We start from the raw sequence: 20,731 nt of genomic DNA on the forward strand, positions 1-20,731 counted from the left end.
GTGATTCTCTTACAATGCTTTTCGAGAAGGCACTCCCCAGATTGTATTGTTGACTGGAAAGCCTGTCTTTCTTGAAAGCAAATATTACCTTCTTGCAGAATTTTGCAATCAAAACCTGAATCACAATAAACAAGAACAACCTAAAGGGAAATACCATAGCAGCTCGTTGTTGGATATTTATGTTGTATTGTCTACTTCTGCTCCATAGCAAAGCTTAAGTAAACCCACGGGCGAAGTTTGCTAACCGAAACCCTAATGAAGGTGCTTCCAGTGTAGGGAATGTAATATCTTCTCAGAGTTCACCTGCATATTTTTAGCCAGTCCATTAAGACAAGGAAAAATCAATGTTCACCAATGTTCTCTCCTCTCTCTCTCTCTCTCTCTCTCTCGCTCTCTCTCTCTCTCTCTCTCTCTCTCTCTCTCTGTCTTGCTCTCTGCTTCTGCTGTTTGACCTTAGTCCAAGTCTCTCGGAGGAGTGTGGATGGCGCTCTCAGGTCCTGGCACATGTTTCGCCATGAACAGATCGTTAGATCAGGGAGGCAGTCTAGTTGGCACAGCTCATCTTGACATGGATGCCCAGTCTGTATCTGGCATGAGATAGCTAGAGAAATAGAGAGTACAATTTGAACTCTGGCCCTGACTGCCATCGGGCCTTCCATATTGATATGTCTCATGAGGACAGGATCCATATGGGCAATGACTTTTAGATATATTGATTTCAGAATTAACCTGATCAGCCCATGATGTCTCATCACAGTTCATCAAAGCATGCAAGATCTAATGTCTCTCTGATTGGTGGATTTCTCCATGATGGAAGAGTAACATGTTGATTGGTTACTGGTACACTGAAAAAAATCTTAGAATTCAAAATCTAACTAAGATCAATTACCTTAAATCAATAAAGTATATTCTTATTTTTCAACAATTTCGTTATAATAAGACATTTGCAGACTTGATTAAATATATTTTTATCATTGTATGATTTGCCACCCCAACCCCCCACCCCCTGCTGATGGAGACAAGACGGTTCAATCCAGAGCCGTGTTTAGCTTTTGGGCTTTCACTGGAGCAGCTTGAATATGCTTCAGAACATCTGTGTCCTTCATAAAATAAGCTTACTCATGGAGAACTAGACCTTGTGTGTGGGAGAAAAAAAGGCCAAGATGGGGGGAAAAGAACTGGCTCTGTCTGTGTCCGACTTGTCTGTCAGACTAAATGATTGTCTTCTCTGCCTGTAGAGTTGTCCTGCAGCTCTGCACTGGCATGTGTTCAGATGAATTGTTATATTTCTATAGAGGCTACACTGTGAGTCCGCTGAAGCGAGGCCTGCGAGAGATTGAAAGCAGATTCCTTAAATGAGCTTTTCTTTGAGCCGCATTTGATTTGAAAATGTCCACCTCTGCTAAATGAATGCACACTTAAATAAATCTGTAAATATGTCAACATGCCTCTCCCCCCCTAAAAGGAGAAGAGACTCTATTCAGGCTGTCCTGAGACTGTCAGCTAGTGCGTCAGCCATGCCACTCTGAAGTAGAGTGTGTGAAGAGTGCATCCTGCCACTTTGCAGTCCTTTCAGTGGTGAAAGATGGCTGAATTGAAGAAGCACTTAGATGTCAGCAAAACAGCCCCTGGATCTGGCGTAATCGGGGCACACTCTGTCCTGCGACAGACAGCACACCCAATCACTCTGGCAAGGTTACTGAGGGAGTTTTACAATCGCGGCTCCCCGCAAGCTGACGTAAAAAGCCTGACGACGCTGACACAATTTGAATGGAGAGATAACTACTTATGAAACAGCGCTGCCATCGATTCCCCTACATTTCACCTGCTTCCTCTTTCTAGCTCTAGGCTTCATATCTGTGTTTTAAATTCAAGCTGAGACGGATGTGTCGAGTGGCTAATTTGTAAGTGGCTAATTTCAGCAAATTAAAAGGCGACAGCTTAGTCCAAATGTGGTCAGCTGGGTAGCCTACTCTTTGGAAAGAGGACTGCGCTAGCAGGCTAACAGAGGACAAGAGCTTTTTCTCTCCTCAATAAAGCCACGGCCCAGGGTGGCTCCTCTCTCAGGACGTGGGTGTCAGAGAAGGGGAGGATGCTGGGACGGTGGCTGGAGGACTGATCACAGACGATCTCAGCTGACAGTGACCCTGTCACTTCTGTCGCTTCCGAGTGCAACTCCGCCAAGTGAGTGGTCAGGATCGGCATGGTCCTGCTGCCCCGAGCGAAGTCTGTTGCATGTTGCGTGGGTTGTTGTGTCTGTCTGTGTGGGTGGCTCTGTGTGTTGTGTGTGTGTGTGTGTGTGTGTGTGTGTGTGTGTGTGTGTGTGTGTGTGTGTGTGTGTGTGTGTGTGTGTGTGTGTGTGTGTGTGTGTTCGTGTGTGTGTGTGTGTGTGTGTGTGTGTGTGTGTGTGTGTGTGTGTGTGTGTGTGTGTGCGTCGATGAGGCATTAGTGTGGGTCAATAGGGTGGACAGCAACTAAGCTGTGAAGACATTGTGCCAAGTGGCAGTTACAGACAAGGACAGAAGCAAAATCTGCTGGCCGCAGTCCATGACGAGAAAAATAAATAAATAACAACTACAACATAAAGGGAAAAAAAGTTCAAATTCCCTCCGGTTGTCTTGGCTGGCCTGAGTGATGAGAGTTTTGACCTTGGACTGCTGTTTTAAACTTCTTCCCAACAGCACAGTGGTGAGGTACTGCAGAGCTTCCTTTTTCAATTAGACGTCGACCAATGACGGAGAGGCGGTGCGTCCAGTGAATGTCCAATCGGGTGCCTCGTAAAGAGGCAGCTCCAGAGCTCTCTTCCTAAATGTCTACAGGGGTGACGGTGGTGGGTGGGTGGGGGTGTGTGATTGTCTACAGGGGTGACGGTGGTGGGTGGGTGGGGGTGTGTGATTGTCTACAGGGGTGACGGTGGTGGGTGGGTGGGGGTGTGTGATTGTCTACAGGGGTACAGGGGTGACGGTGGTGGGTGGGTGGGGGTGTGTGATTGTCGGCAAGGTGAAATAAGATATTTTTGCATCGTGTTTAATGACACATTTATATGAGGCCTTTAATGATAACATTTTAAAACATTCACAGAATTAATCTGCTCAAAGAATTGGCATTATTAGCCATCTATTTAGGCATACAATCCTCTTCACACATCAGGCCAACATCTACATTGTTATGTCACCAATTTAGTAATATTCCATAATGTCATTAATCTGAAATGCACCAGCTTGACTCAAAACACTGATTTAACACATATCCCATCAGTGGACTGCTGATGATGTTGTTAGGAGTGGTTACACTAATGCATTAAAAAGGCATGCAATAATTGACAGTAATCAGATCTAACTAATGATGGCTAACGCTGTGAGGACACTAGGCTCTGGACAGTGTGTGGTGCTGCAGATGCACACTGGCTAACACGCCTTTTAAGAGCGTTAGCGCCCCACAAAAGTGCTATCAGAGGATGTGAAGTGGCATACTGTACGTCACACCACTGTGCATACATATGCTAAAACCATTTAGGATCAATCCACATGCAGAACAAACTCCCACGGGCCTTTTTTTTTTTTTCGGGGGGCGAGGGGGTGACAAAGATGGTAGCGGAATCATAATGCCACAGAGGTGTCAAAATAACATCCAGCTGCTGCATGAATTTGTCCATAACTATGCATCTTGTAGCCAATTATGCTAAAATATGAATGACTTGCGGACCTAATTACCAGTCCCCAAATGAACGCCTTGAGATGGTTTCTCCTTGCTTGTTTCTCTACCTTCCCTGCTAACACAACTTGGTCGTCCATCTTGAGTGTGTGTCGGCATGTGTGTGCGTGCACGTGCGCGCATGTGTGTGTGTGTGTGTGTGTGTGTGTGTGTGTGTGTGTGTGTGTGTGCGTGCACGCGCGCGCCTGTATAGTATGTGTGTGTTTCCTTCCTTATTCACCCATTGTTTTTTGTGCTTCCGTCAGCCATTCTGTAGTATCCTTACAACACCCTCCACACTGTCCTCCCCTCCATTCCTGCCTCTCAGCATTACAGTACGTGGGGGCATTTAGTGTATTGACTGGCCAGTTCCCCAAACGCTCCAGAAAGTGCTGTGTCTAAGGCTGGAAGGTGCCCTTTTAGATGGGTGAATATTTAACATCACTAGTCATTTGTCTTCTTGTTAAGCTTGTGAGGGTGTCATGGCAATTGGGTTTGCTTTGACACAGATCTCACTCAGCACTTTGGCTTAGTGACAAGACTTCACCTGAGCCTTCATGAAAATCGCAAGCCTTGTGAGTCAACAACAGGCTCAACTGGCTCAACATGTCATGACATGGGAAATTGTTTTAAAGAAATCTTGTTATGGAGTAGTGAACAGCCCTTGAGAATTAAAAATGCTCAGCGAATACATCCCTATTACTGTGACTTTATTCACAGAGTTTACTAAGAAAGAATTGAGCTCCTCGCTTCGCATACACTGGCCAAATACTGGATGTCCCAAGAGATGTTTGCAACTTTCCTCCTTTATTATTCCACTTTATTAAGATGCAAGTATTCTGCTGAAGTTACTGACTATGTTCCTTAGTCAGCACCCTAACTTCAGGATATTAATCTTAAAAAAAAAAAAAAAAAAAAAAAAAAAAAATCATCAGAACATCTCTGTTTTCCTGGTCATAACTTATCTCTCTAAATGTGTTCATTATCGACACTTCTGGACCACTGCATTATTCCAGTCTTCTCCACTGCATTGTGCAAAGCACAACTCATACTCATTTACATAAATTACAGATCCTCATTTAAATATTGGAAGATGGAGTGATCCAGATTAAGAGGACCTTTGTTATGTAAAGAAAAACAGCAGTTTGCACAAACACAAAAGTTCGGCAATAGTTTGGAATCTTATGTGAAAAATGATGTAGGCCTTCTTTAAGCGGCTGTCATAAGACTACCATTACTATGAGGTCTGGTGTTACTCGCTGAAATACCGAGATACAAATAATATATATATATTGGAGAATACAATTCTGAGATCGAAAGAATTAAGAATTAAAGTAACATAATGCAGGATATATTAAACTGTCATGGCATACTTCACTAGCTTTGTTTAGGACTGCAATTACAATCATGCAGTAATAATTAGATTTTATTTTGAAGCCTAACATGCATTATTAATCTGTTATACTGTAAGTCCTCATGAAACCTGCTATAATGAATTATACATGGATACCTGAAAGTGAAGTACAGTATAAGCTTATGCAATCTTGCAAAGTGTGTCACTGAACGTACGACTGATGACCTCACCTGTATGTAACTTTACAAAGATTGCACAATCACTACCTACCATGGCCATCTCTCTGGTAATAATCATTTAATGTGGGAGAACTACAGTCATTTCCTGACTATGAACCACACTGCCACAGGACAGTGTTTTATGCAAGAACAAAACAAAACCATATTAATACCATATTAACTGCCCAATGTATTACATGTAACCTGCCCAATGTATTAACCTCATAGCTGAAGAAATTTAGCAAAATCAAAGCTGCGGCTAATAGTTAGGAAATTACAGTAGCTTAAGATGAAAGAAGGGTTAAAAAATAATGTCTTTCTCCAGACTTTCTATCAGCTCTGCTCTTTGAACCCTCTGTATGGCATGATCTCTCTGATCAACTAGCTACATTACAGGCATGCTGTATTCACAGACACAATCTGCCATTCTGGTGAAAAATGGCTGATATTTCAGGTGGACAGCCAAACACATGACAGCCCTCCTCCCTTATGGTCTCCTGAACCATACTGCTCAAGACAGGAATGGATGATTACATTACATTTCATTACATTACATTACATTTGGCTGACGCTTTTTAACCAAAGCGGCTTACAACATGGGGATGTAAAGATGATACACATCTTTACTATTCACTGCCAACGTCAGGTGTGTTCAATAATTCAAGAATGCTATGGATAGGTTTAGACATCTAAGACTATATATTTTCTCTTTTAAAAATGGCAACATGATACTCACATGATTAGTCCATCATGAAATCATGTGCCAGTATATGCCATCTGTCATGAAATGTTAATAATAAAGTTCAGTGTCCCGTCTTACGGCGCCACATTCGGGTAACACGTTACCTCAAAAGGCTCTCTTCAGCTGATGCAGTATGCAGTGTGTGTGTGTGTGTGTGGCAACATGATACTCACATGATTAGTCCATCATGAAATCATGTGCCAGTATATGCCATCTGTCATGAAATGTTAATAATAAAGTTCAGTGTCCCGTCTTACGGCGCCACATTCGGGTAACACGTTACCTCAAAAGGCTCTCTTCAGCTGATGCATCGAGCCGAATGATCTCGCTGTGGTCAGTTGAGTCTGCTGGTGTCCAGTGTGAGGCCCTCATGGGTGTGAAACACTCTGACCAATGGGCTGACTGGGTCCACAAAAACAGAGACGAGCTCTCAACACACTGACTGCAAGTGCAGCATGATTCAACGAAGACACACCCTGCTCACTGAGGTGCAGTTCACACACAGTTCAGGAGGTACCTTCAGCTGTGAGCAGTGACTCAGGCAAGCAGTACAGCAGCACTGCAGCGCTTCTGTCAAACCGTCCTCACGGCCAGTTAGGAGGATCCCGATTGGCTGATGTCAGCTCCCATTAAGGGTCTGTCTGTTTGGCTCTGGGTGATGATTGAGAGCCCTTGAGTGTGTATTAGCTCAGCTGTATTGGATGCACACAAGATGCTAATGCCGGAGCTCGCCGATTGTCTGTGACGCCGGGAACAATGCCACTGCATCTAAATGATGACCTTTACCTCTCCGCGTACAAGCTGAGCGGGCATTGTCAACACGTGTAATTCCTACCCTTGGATGGCAGTGCGCCGTGAATTATAAATCAATGAGCTTGCATTACTGTGAAATCCCTCGCCCACGGGCATTGCTGATGACAGAAGAATGGGTGGGTGGGTGGGGGAGGCGGACAGGCGGATGTCGGAGCAGGGGGTGCGGTGGTGTGGGGAGTTGGCTGGTGGGGAGGTGGGGGTGGGGGGTTTGCGAGTAGTCTCCCTGTGTCCAGCAGTGAGTCCTCTGCTTGCTTACTGGCCACTAGCCAGAGCAGTGTGAGAGAGAGGAGAGCTTCTTATCGAACCAGCACAGGCAGGAGCCTGGCACTCTTTACTGTATGTGAGTGTGTGTTTGGACGTGTTTATGTGGGAGAGAGAGAGAGAGAGAGAGAGTGTGTGACTGTGTGTCTGTCTATGTGTGCACATGTGCTCTTATGTGTGAGTGTGTGTATGCAGGCTTCTGTGTGTGTTTTTGTGCATGTTTTTGCGTGTGTGTGTTAATGTTTCTGTGTGTATGTTTGTGTGTGTGTGTGTGTGTGTGTGTGTGTGTGTGTGTGTGTGTGTGTGTGTGTGTGTGTGTGTGTGTGTGTGTGTGTGTGTGTGTGTGTGTGTGTGTATGTGTGTGTGTGTGTGTGTTTGCATGAGAGAGAGAGAGAGAAATGGGGGCTGGTTGAGAATGTGAGAGATCTATGTGGCATATTGCTATGGTACAGTGTAGTGACTGTTCTAGGTCACCATTGCCTTAGGGGTAAACTTACTGAAGTTACGCTAAAGTTTTAGATATCACAAACCCAAATGAATGTGTATTCATTTAGGCATTTCATGGAATTATTTTTTTTTCCAAGTCAACATACCATGTAGACATTTCATGCATTTGTGCATTTCATGCACTATTTTTGTACATTAGGGAACAAAACCTTTGATCTTGGGACAGATATTTCCAACTACTGTAGAACTACATAATATGCATGACAATGTTTTTTGCTAAATCTAATCCAAGCATAGTTGCTGCCTGGTTTTTGATTTCACTAAGAAAACGATAATAGTAATAAACATTACAAAAACATGTATTTTCAAGTGCTGAATTCATCTTCAATGTGCCTTCAGTTTCTACAGTAAAACAGCCAGCAATGGCTATATGGCTGATGCTCACACACACAAACACACACACACACACACACACACACACACACACACACACACACACACACACACACACACACACACACACACACACACACACACACACATGGGCAAGTGCACGCACGCACACACGCACAAGGCACACAATTTTGTTTTTCCCTGTCTATGAATTCGACATCTAACCATGTGTCAATGCCACTCCCTCAACGTCAATCCTGATCAAGGCTTTCTTCCCCTCTGCATCACCTACATCCCGTCCCCACCAACACCCCACTGATAGAGTGACACAAAGAATGAGAAAAAGAGGGAGAGAAAGAGCAAGAGAAGGAGTGAGATAAAGAGTGAGAGAAAGAATGAGAGAAAAGAAGGAGGGAAAGAGTGAGAGGTGTGAGAGAAAGAATGAGAAAAAAGGAGAGAAGTGTGAGAGAGTGAAGTGAGTAAAATGATGGGTGAGCTGGGGGAAACACAACGAGGACACTGAAGGGGGTCACATGGCCTGATTATTCAGTGGAAGTTTACGCTAGAACTAGCGCATGCTACGTGTGAGACACGGTCGGAATTTCAATTGCCGTTGTGCTGTTCCACCGCTTGTTTATTCCACGCACATAGCAAAATGCGAAAAGGTTGTGGGTTCACTCCTCAGCTATTTGTGGCTTGTTATTAGCATATTAGTGTGATTAAATTCAATAAATATCTGAATGACATTTAATTCAAAGCATTATCAAAATGAATGAATGAAGGAATATCTATCAGAACAAATGAGAGCTGCCTCAGTGAACACTAACACTCTGCATGCAGACAGGCGGCCAACTTGGTTTTGGGATCCTGAAATGGCATATTTCTGCCAGCCATGTTATTGTAGACAGTATTCCATCATGCACCTGTGCCCGAGATAAGCCCAAGCTGTCTCCTATTGATGAAGACTCATTCTTTATGTACACTAGAGGTGCCGTATGCATTGAATTATTTTAAAGTTTAGATCTCACTTCACCTGTAGGTCAGCTCTGCCCCAGTCTGTCTCTGTGGAATCTTACATCTTTATGCAGAATCATAGCGTTTACCTTCACTATAGAAGACCACTAACAATAGCAGAAGTCCTTTTTGCAGGGACCAAACCACATGCTTGTATAAATCACGTTTCATGGAAGTGGACGCACTGACCTGTATGGCTTCTAAAAGCTGAAGCTTTACATTATCTTTGCGGCTGGTGGCCCAGACATGAGGGGAAGTGCCCAAGTGCCCTGCTTGGCCATTCAAGCCTTGCCACCTAATGGAGAGCAGCTACACTGAGACTGACTGGGGCCTTTCAGGGGTGCAGAGTCCCATCCAGCTTTCCTCTCACATTAATATTAATGGCGTACTATGTTCAGAACCACCAAACATTAAAGGAGAGATAGAGATAGGGACAGCAGGAGAGAGAGAGAGAGACCATGAGAGGAAGGAAGAGAGAGAGAGGGAGAGAGACTTAGAGAAAGAGTGTAGGTGCATAAATAATGTATTCCTATTGCACATCTACGCCTGGATCAATGGCGACACAAAGACCATCTACAAAGACGCACTGGCTTAAGACCATATTTGATCACTTCTTTTGTGCACAGTATGTTTTTTTTGTCCCATCCCATGGAGACTTCATTATTTCCCAACTGTTTGTTAAGCTATTGTTGAAAGAACATGACGGACAACACATTCAAAGTTAGATCGAGGAGCTTTGAGCTTTGATGCAACATGAAAACAGATGGGTGGTGCTACCAAACTTCTGAGCAGTTGTCACAGGCAAAGGATGGGTTCACATATAGAGGTCTTTCATTTAGCTCCTCTTCCTTCCAAAAGAGCCCAGGGGACAGCTGCTGTGAATGGAATTTTGGAAAGTGATATACCTCTGTCTTCCAATCATGTTTTAAAGAGAAAAGGGTAACACTTTATATTAAGACACACATATTCACCATTAGTTAGCTGCTTACTAACATATGTGTTAGTAGCATATTAGCCATTTGTTAGTCATTCTACGTCACTAATTAATACCTTATTCTGCAAGACCTTATTCTACCCTTACTAGACTCTTAATTAAGAATTCCCCCTATGTAAACTCCTAATTACCCCTTATTCATAGTTATTAAGTAAGTTGTTGCATATGAATTATGACTTAAATATGCATGGCTCAGTATGGGGCTTGTAAGGTGGTAGTACCACAAGAACAGTTATTCACCCCTAATAATACTTATCAAAGATTGTCTATTAAAATTGAAAAAGACACTAAACCACAAGTGCTAATAGTGTACAAATAACTAATGATTAAGTCTTTGTAATGCCAAATATGTTCCCTATTCTAAAGTTGGATCTTTGTTCACAATTGATTCACAATTAATTTGACACTATACTTTGACCCTATACTTTAAAAAAAAAAAAAAAAATTGAGGTTGAGACTTTTGATTACTCAGGAGCCAAGAAAGTTAGCATACAAATGTATCCAGGCTTGCCTTTCTCGCTATCTCCTATATCATTATGAAAGAGATATTATTTTAATTTGTGCCAACTTGGCTGTCTGCTTGTTGTGTAGCCTACTGCGTGCTGTAATACAGTTAACTAGATGTACCGCAAAGCGATACACAATATGACCGCCGCTCAGTCCTGCACATTCTCTCCGCAAATATCAATCACGCTTGTGTTTCCATCGCCTACTCCATCGCTACTGCAACTTTTATGTATGTAAATGAGTGTGTGCATGTGTGCGCTTGCTTTTTTGTATGAGTGCTTCTCTGTCTAGTGTGAGTGTGTGTCTGCTTGTGTGTGTGTTTAATGTGTCTCTGAGTATATGTTCACTGTGTTCTCTGCCGTCACTGTCACTCCAATATCAGATAACACACACACACACACACACACACACGCACATGCACACGTGTGCACACACACACACACACACAAACACACATACACAGGCACACACTCACACACGCACACAAACACACACTCGCACACACACACACACACACACACACACACACACACACACAAACACAAACACACAGGCACACTCAGAGAGAGAGAGAGAGAAAGAGAGAACACACACAGAATACACACAGATAACGCAGACACAGAGAGAGAGAGAGAGAGAGAGAGAGAGAAAGAAAGAGAACACACACAGAACATGCACATACACACATATACACACATGCAAACATACACAGATGGGCACACAGAAACGCACCCACACACACAGGCTATAGTACATCACACACACATTCACTTCTCAGCTCCGGTGGTCTCACAAAATGTACTCAAAGATGTGTGTGTGCATGTGTGTGTGTGTGTGTGTGTGTGTGTGTGTGTAGGTGTGTGTGTGTGTGTGTGTAAGGGTGTATGTGTGCATGCGTGTGGGCGTGTTTGTGCATGTGTTTGTATAATGTTTTATGTACATGTGTGTATGTAGTGGTGCGTGTGTGTGTAGGTATGCGTGTGTGTGTGTGTATTTATGTGTGTGTGTGTGTGTGTGTGTGTGTGTGTGTGTGTGTGTTCCTGCATGTTTGTTGCACCCAGAGCAACCATTCTCTTTTAAAACATATTTGGAAACTAGTTGATTAAAGGTTTCTAATGGTGTCACTTATATGTTTCTAGGACAAAAACTAGCAGAGATTGAGATGTTTGGAACAGTTTTTTAAATCCCCAGGGGGGGATTTAGACTCCAGATAATACCACCATCTACTGGCCGATGGGTATACAGTCCTGAATGTACACATAAATCCATTTATTTTATAGCCCCCCATGGATGAAATTCCACAAAACTTGGCATACTCCCAGAGGGTGTCAGGTTAATCATACACATGAAATTTGGTGCAGTTCATAACATCTCATCTGAAGATAGGGGCAATTAAAGCAATATTACATTGCATTTTCAATTTTTACGATGGGGGGGCAAATCACAAATGACTGGTTATAAGCTAAGTTGATGCAAGCTCTAGAGAACAACATACCATAAACATTTTGTCATCCTCGGTGCCACGGTTCAGGTAGTTATGTAGGAAAAACTGTCATTTTTGGGCTTCGGGCGGGGGCAGCGCGGGGGTGGAGTGACCCCCGGGGACGAAACGAAAATTTTCCATAGAACTCTACTGGGGCTACATGCCCACCAAGTTTCATGCGCTCCGGTGTTACGGTGTCCCGGGAATCGTTGACGAAAAATGACGGGAAAAAAGAATAAAATAAAAAAAAAAAAAAAAAAAACTTTGACAACAACTATATGACCGCTTCGCTAGCTACGCTAGCGGCGGTCATAATAAGTGTGAATAGGAGGCAACTTTAGTTTAGGGAACACATGGGGGTTAATAAGTGCCAAATTAATTGTGAATTAGATGTGAACAATGACCCAACTTTAGAATAGGGAACATATTTGGCATTACAATGACTTAATTATGAGTTATTTGTACACTATTAGCACTAGTGGTTTAGTGTCTAATTTCATTCAAATAGACCATCTTTGATAAGTATTATTAGGGGTGAATAACTGTTCTTATGGTACTACCACCTTACAAGCCCCATACTGAGGCATGCATATTTAGGTCATAATTCATATGGAACAACTTACTTAATAACTATGAATAAGGGGTATTTAGGATCTTACATAGGGGAAATTCTTAATTAAGGGTCTAATAAGGGTAGAACAAGGTCTTGCAGAATAAGGTATTAATTAGTGACTTATAATGACTAACAAATGGCTAATATGCTACTAATAGACATGTTAGTAAGCAGCTAACTAATGGTGAATATGTGTGTCTTAATATAAAGTGTTACCGAGAAAAGATAGTGAAGTAGTTATGGCACAGACAGGGGGAGAAGTCGTTGAAACGGAAACCTTTTTTGAGGCTCGAGGCCTGTTTCGGTGTTTTGGATGGATACTTTTGTAATGTGCAGCTATAGTATTTGCCGATATCAACACAGAAGCACCACTTTTTTTTACCTTTTCTTCATTATTGATTTGATTTTGTGGTCTGATCCGAGCCAGGCATGTGGTGGTGACAAATGGGTCTTAAAGTAGCTGGAATAATTATGTTCTGAAATCTGACATTTGTCTTCCTAAGAAGAGGTGTGCAGCGATGCGCGGGCCAGGGCCTTCGTTTCCCACCGCGCACCCTGGGGCCTCGCCTGCCTCCGAGCTTTCCATCGCTCTCTCTCTCTCACTCGCTCGCTCTCCGTCTAGCTCTCCCTCTCCATCAGCTTGTCCCCGAACCCAGATGGCCAGGGCAGCCGCCCAAGATTCTCTCAGGAAGAGAAAACGTTCGCCCGCCGCCAGAGGCTGCCAGGCCCGAAGTTTCTCGTGCCTGGCACGGGCAAACAGAGTTCCTTGTTGGCACCGAACTCCAACCCAACTGTGTCACGACTGATGGGTGTCGGAAAACGGTGCGAGAATCTAAATTTAGATGAAAGGACTGTGAGCTACACCATTCAATTGTAAGAGTTGTGCTGAATAGATATGGTAAATTATTCCTGTGGCCATTGCTAGTGCTGCTGACGCATAGGCTTTGCTTCTAAAACAGCAGTGTAGAGATTAGCGTCAGCTGTCAGTCTTGAATTGTTATATTCTATCTTTGCTCTTAAGAACTGCCGTGTTTTGTGCTATTAATACCTGTATGTTCATTTTAGACATTTGGATTGCACTACTCCTGGTCTACAGCGCAATTAGATTTATGTGCAATGTCATGCTAACAAAAAGGTTATAAAGATAACATTTTCTTTTGATAATTCTCAGGTTAATTACGTACTACATGTATCACGCTCGGTACCAATGGATATTAGTCAAATGAAGATAAGATAAGATCACCTCCTGCTGAGCTGCAAAGTCATTATTGAATTAATGACAATTGAATCTGAATTCAGCAAATGCAAAGTTGAGCTTTAAAAGCTGCTAATTAGCTTTCCAGGTGATGCTCTCTTGCCATGTGTTTGACCCTCAGCAAAAGGGACGGCCAATAGGTTACCCTGACCTCTCCATAACAGGTATGGCACAAGCCTTTAATAGCACAACCCTGCTGATGATACGCTCATTAGATACACAAATATAGATCATGTCATTACTATTGAAGATGAGCTTATTGCAAAATATAACTGTGAAATAGGTTCTTCCATGACATCTTAAAAAATGGAAGTAAATATATCAGGTAAATGAAATGGACAATTGTCCACTTTTGCCAACATTCTTTTAAATGTTATATACATATAAGCTAGGAACCAACAACAGGCTAGTGATCTTCACTTCAAAAGCAGTTATGTGTCTAAACAAGTGGATACTGTATGTGCCATCTGTTCAGGAAAAGTGTAGCTGTCTTTTGTTTTCCTTCTCACTCTTATATTTGCTCTTGTGGTATTTCAAAAATAGAACAGCTACCATTTTGATGTGCTAGACCAGGGCAGAGGAAGGAACCTGCCCTAGGACACAATGAAGGAGATGTAGGCTGGTACCATGCTGGAGTGATTTGGGTAATGGCCTCACAATCAGAGGGGTTGCCAGCCCCATTCCCAGGTGGGACTAGCTGCAGCAGTCATGCCCTTCAGAGAAGGCTGCTTAGCCTTCAATTGCAGGTTGTGGCCGTCCATCGCTGAGCTGGACTGCACGCCAGGACAAGGGCCAACTGTTTCGGATAAACTCCCGTTTTAATGCGTGCTGACAGACGCTTTCAAGTGACCAAAAAAAGAAAAAAGAAATTCTTGGAAATCTCTGCCTGTCCTGTTCAAAGTAACAACAGCCAGTCACACTGGCAGTGAAAAGAAAAGAAGAAAAAAGACCGGTGAAAGGTGAATCAAACCCAGTGACGTGAATGTGAATGGACAGGTACCACTGCGAGGTGCCACAGAGGACAGCTCGGCCGAGCGTCCAGGAGGACGCCAGCCATGAGATGGATGATTAAAAGGATCTCTCTCACAGGCCTCGCTGCAAACCAGCCATGGATAATTAAAGCATCAGAGAGGCTGGCAGCATTCATTGCGCTTGTTAATCAAATAGGGGGAAATGGAAGCAAAAGAAATCTAAGACAGGCGAGGAGGAGAGAGAGTGACGTTAACAGCCTCACTGCATGTCACTGACACTTGTGCTGTCACCTTAACCTTACCAGGTATGGAAGTAATTACTTTCTTCTTGTGTTCGGCACTGAGAAGATTTTTTTTCTTCTCCTTTTTTCCTATTCTCTGTGATCTGAAAGTTAGCAAGGTGTGGAGAATGGATTCCTATCTATTGTCATGGTTAAAGAAATTCTTCTGCATTAATTAAACCATCCACAGATAGATGGAAAAGGTCATAGCACATAATGGTTAAGTGTTCATAGACTTATATGAGACAGGGCCTTCCTCCCCATGCTTGAAATAGACCTTTATCCCACCATAAACGGTCACTGTACACTGCATTAGACATGTCTGTATTGCACACATTAGAACTGCTGGCATCACCTTAAAACCACAGCAGTAGAGAGAAAAGAGATTTCTGTTGCTCATTCAGACATGAGGTACACAATAAATGTGTTGTTTCAGCCAATGATGCTTGCACAATCTAAAGCAGCTGGGTTGTAGCAACATGAAATACAGATCCAAAACCATTATAACCACAACTACCATAGGCTATAATCTTTTTACACTAATTACTATTAAACAAAACTACAAAAAATAAAATAAAACAAAAAAAAACATAGGTAAGGAATGTATGGTCTCAGTTTGAGTAGGGCTGTATATGTAGTACAGACCTCTCTGAATAGCAGCTAATGGGGGCTTGTTGGATTCAGGACTTGAATCAGTTCCATTATGTAGAATGGTTGCTGTGGCGAGGCTCGAATGCATTGATGCATGCAGGAACACAGGAACACTATCAACATATTTGTTTGTAAAGAAAGGAAGGTATTTTAGACTCATTTAAACCATTGTTGACAATCTCCTACAACACCAAGGGAATTTTGCGGCACCAGGAGTGCTTCTGAAACGGGAAGCTTCTGCCTTCTCAACTGGCCGGTGCCCAGAGATGCTTGGGCTAGCTTTGAGGTCAGATGACCTTGCGTGTACAGCAGAGTGCTGATGAAAAGGAGGGTGGTGCTTTCATTAAACGGTAAGTGGGTCATTCGCCGTGCCAGAGCAAGATGGAGGAGATAATATGTGAGCCCGCAAGAGTTGTCCCTCCGAGGGAGAATCATTCGTTCGGCCTTGGCAGTACCAAATCTCTAGCTATCCTTCTCCTTCTCCAGCTGTAATGATTCCCCCCTCTCTCTCTCTCCTCTGCTGCTTCTCTGTCTCGCTCTGCGCTGCAGGCCTAAAGTATGTCGAAACTCAATCTATACGCTCGCTCATTCGCTCCCTCTCCCTGACCCCCCGCATGTGAAATGTGTGGCGGAGCATGTTATGTTTAAGATGCAAGTTTGTGGTCGCTCAATAGCTGCAATCAGTATTGATTTGTAGAAGTACACTGAAATCCCTCACTAGGCCCCCTGCCCCCCTCCCACACACACACAAACTGTTTTTTCCCTCCTTTTGTTAAATCACACTCATCCAGATCATTCAGTCCACACTCGGAACGATTCTGAGAAAATGCCTGTGTTATTGCAATATAAATGAGACTAAGAAGCTCATGTTGGCAGAGCTCCATATATACTTACTGTAAATCAGTGCATATGCGCCAATTAATGACTTCATTTAATGTTAATGCGAAAACACAAGAGCATAAACAAGGGCACGGCATGTGGCAGGAAGCGGTGGATGTTTGCTGAGGCTTTTGGCGGTGGCAGGGTGTGCACTATGAATATGCCCAGGGCTCATCTGCCCTGTACTACGCAGCCAGCCATCTGCAGCTTAAAGTGGAGGGTAACCTTGCTTCACAGATACGCCCGTATTGGAAGTGCTTGTTCTCCGTGCCTTTATCAGCAGCTTGTGTGCGTCGACATAAGACGACAGCTAGGGCGTCGTCTGCAAAATCCCATTTCTTATCTTCCTCTCTCTCTCCCTCTCTTCCTCTCTTTTGCTGTGTAGATAACGCTGTTCCGTTTACCTCCCGTCCTTCTCAAGGGTATTTATGCCACGGATGAAGCTTTTCCTGCAGAACAAAGATGTCCATAAAAAGAACCTACATAAACGTTTTATATCTTTCATTCTCTCTCTTTCTCTCTCTTCTATTCCTCCCTCACTCTTTCTGTCTCTTCCACGGCCCCCCTGTTGCTGCCCACACTCTACCACACGCCTCCCCGCTTCCTGGAGGATGAGTAGAGTCGAGTAGAGCGGGTAGACGACAGGTCGTAAGCTGGGAGGGCTTAGCAGAACAGCCACAGAGCCCCTGCTGAGAGGAGGAGGAATCCCTGTATCTTTGGCCCACATCTGCTGATGGTATACACACACAGTATGACCTTCCTGGTACACTACACAACAGAGTTTTCCCCTCCACCCCCTCCCTGCCCAACAAACAGGCGGTTTTCATCCAGGTGGCTTGAAACCAATCCACCTGACACACGGCTCCTCCAAGTTTAAAGAGTTCTCCTTGACCTGCCTGTACTGGGGTGCAGGTGTTTGTTAGGTCAACCGCGTAGCTCTCCGTGGGTGGTAGTTGAAGGCTATCATTTTATTATATGTACCTGTTCAAAAGTAGTGTTCTTTCTGATTTCAGCTATAGCATAACACATTTTTACACAGCACCACTCCACTCAAGGAACACAGTGTCTGCTGGCATCTACTGAAGTATGCAGAGGACTCCTGGCTCATGATGTTGATTGCAGCTAGACGTGGTCTTGTCCTGGCCCCATGTTGCGCTCATTTCTCCTCATTACAGTTTGCCTTCTGACATCATTCTGTGCTGAATGTCACCATCTGGAAAACAAATACAATACTTACAACATTCAAATCAATATCACCTTGACACTGCTATGAGGAATCTGCTATTAGCAGACTGAGTAATGAGAGCAGCTAGCTTGTGGCGGGCTCAGTAATCATAATTGATGCTTTGCCATGGTCATCTGCTGTGAGCATTTCCGAGGCCAGCCTACGAGGTGGCACCACAACGTTGGTCCTGGCATGGCGTTGGGGGGAACACATGGACAATCTGCTTGTCAACGAAAGAAAAATAGAGATGCAGCTCTGAGACAACAAGGCAGGCTTCATGCAGTCTTCCGACAGTGCCGGGTCACTCGGTGGGCTGGGGGGGTTGTGGGGGAGGGTGGACGAGGAAGCAGGCAGATGCTCACTGGGTCCCCATGGCCAACTGTTTGGAACAGGTTTCTCACCCAGACCGTCGGCCATGCCGCCAGCCTTCCCACCACACGGGCTCATTACGGGGGGAAAAGCGCCGGGCGCTGCCAGCCTGGAGGTCTCCTCTCTTTTACGTGGGGGTGGGGTGGCAGCCGGGTCTGGGACTGGGGGAGTTCTGCCATGACAGAGGTGATAAATGGCACTTCCTGCCAGGACAATGACGCAGTGGCACTCTAGCGCTGGTGACTGGATCACGCCGTGACCCCGCCTGCTGGCAGGCCGCTTCTCTGTCCACCAGCGCCAGCAGTTGAGTTGAGACCAGCTTCTGTCTGGTGGTGTCAGTAATGACTCTGAATGCCAGCATCCAAAGCCACAGAGTTGGCACACGGTGCATGGCAATGCCAACCCCACATGGGTCATGTTAATGCAGAATTATTGCGCCTGATGTTCAACAGCTCTGCTCCAGTGTTTTATACGCGGCACTCAGGTTGTGTTTTAAAAGCCCTGCTGTGTCTTTTTAAAAAAAAAAAAAAAAACCCTGGCCTGCTTCCTTAATCATTGTGCTTATAGTGTGTAGCAGTACGTTTGAATCAGACTGATATACCTACACGTATATTAGAGAGAGGTTGTGTTGTGATGTGTCTTTTAAAAGTCAATTGACATATTTGTACTCTTACTGACAGTTGGTACAACTAAAATGTCAACTCTAGACAAGAATTTACATACAAAAAGCTTGTTGAAATCTCGTAGGAGGCAACGCAGCTCGAGATTTCACATTGCATTTGTAAAATGGGAAGGTGCTTTTAATCCTACAACCCAGTACTTTCAAAACCCTCCCACAAAGGATGTAACATAGTTTATTTATTGCATATCTTAGCATCAATCCCAGGATAACACTCCGGTACTACAGGAATAATTATGGTTTTGTACGCCAGTTAAAGACCTGAAACTGTCACCACCATGATTACCACTGACAAACAGCTAGCACAAAATTCACACCCGATGCTTCAATTTGTAGAATGTGCTAGCCAGAGTGGGATTAAGGCTAAGTGATTCATCTCCTACTTACAGTAGACTGGTCCTTCCGGGACAGGAAACCTGCAAACACATCCTCTTTTTTCTGTGCCGTCTTGTCTGGGGAAGTGAAAGGTGTTAGAAAGTATTGGATACACTCTGACAAAAAAGGGATTTAATGTTCCTCTGTGGAGAACTGACAGAGAAACCAGAACCAACAATCTTGTGAAGAGGAGCACTATCAGTTTTTCAGCATTTTGCACTATTACTGTTACTTTTTTAAATGAGTAACTGGCTATAGGAACAGCGATGTCAAGTTTGTTTGCTTTTCAATAATAAGCCAAGCAATATGTTCCTAACTTCTTAGAGAGTTTGATCTTTCCTGCTCGGTAAACCATTTTTGGCCTTGTTTAGATTTTCAGATGTGCAAGAAGGTGTGGTAGAACTGACTTAAGTTCGTAGTTACATACAGTACAGAGGTTGCCCTCGCTTGGTGTGTTACTGATGTCCTTGTTACTGTTATGCCATTTTTATGACATTTGTAAAGAGAGAAAAGGACCCTCAAACTTTATTATTTTCACTTTTTGCTGACACATCCCATGTAAACACAAACGCAGTAAAGAGTTTGTGACACACTGTCAAGTCGTTTGTTTGTAGCAACATTGAAGCTCTAGCTTATGAATGCAAAATGTCGTTGGGACCTGAGGCCTTTATGGGTTGTAATGCCAACTTGATTCACCAAAATGATTTATCCGTCCTTTGCTGGAGCAAACCCCTCCACCCCCACCCCTACCACAACAACACAGACACACACACACAGCATGTTGGCCATATCAAATTAATGTTTTAACACAAAGGTTCCATAGCGGATATTGTATGCAGCAATTCACATTAATATAAAAATAACTAGACCACTTAATATCACCTAATAGTGCCTTCTGTTGAGTAATGCTGAAGTCAAAAGACTCACCAGTTTACTGTTGATGTTAAAATCAGGGGACTTTAAAAAAGAATGTCAGCAAAATATGGATTCAGTAAATAAATGTGCTGGTGACACTTAGACAGTGGCATAACACAGGCTTGTTCTGAGGACTGCTTCAGTTTAAATGGGCGCCCCTCTGTCTGCTGTGGATTTCTCTCCCTGTTAAAATGGCAGAAAGGCTCAAGAAGATTAGCGCACTCTCAAAGGGCCAGCACACCTGAGAGTCTCTCCGCTAATCTTCACACAATATTCCCATAATTAAGATCATTAAAGCCTAATTGGCATGGTGGGTAATCGTGCTCTATTCTGTGCCAGTTCAAATGCGGTGGGGTTTATTCCGTAGGAGCTCTATTTTCAGAGAGAGAGAAATAAAATGACCTCTTGTCCAACCACCATCAGAAGGTAGGTGTATTATAGCGTAATAACAAAACCAGTCCAGCCAGTTGAATAATAATTGCAAATAAAAAACACTGTAAATATTTCTCTTTTTTTCACTTTTATAGTCTGACAGTAATAGTTGGAGAACAGCAGAATAGCACGGATGCTGCCTTTTAGCGTGTAGCTATATGAGGTGC

At 43.6% G+C, this 20,731-nt stretch overlaps 1 protein-coding gene across 1 annotated transcript in view; it reads left to right on the plus strand.

Moving 5' to 3' along the window:
- The window catches only part of lingo2 (leucine rich repeat and Ig domain containing 2), a 260,134-nt gene that overhangs the window by 4,699 nt on the left and 234,704 nt on the right, over positions 1-20,731 (plus strand). The gene's annotated exons all lie outside the window — the stretch shown is intronic.

This window comes from Sardina pilchardus, chromosome 11 (assembly GCF_963854185.1).
Source record: "Sardina pilchardus chromosome 11, fSarPil1.1, whole genome shotgun sequence".
NCBI classification, from domain to species: Eukaryota; Metazoa; Chordata; class Actinopteri; order Clupeiformes; family Clupeidae; genus Sardina; species Sardina pilchardus.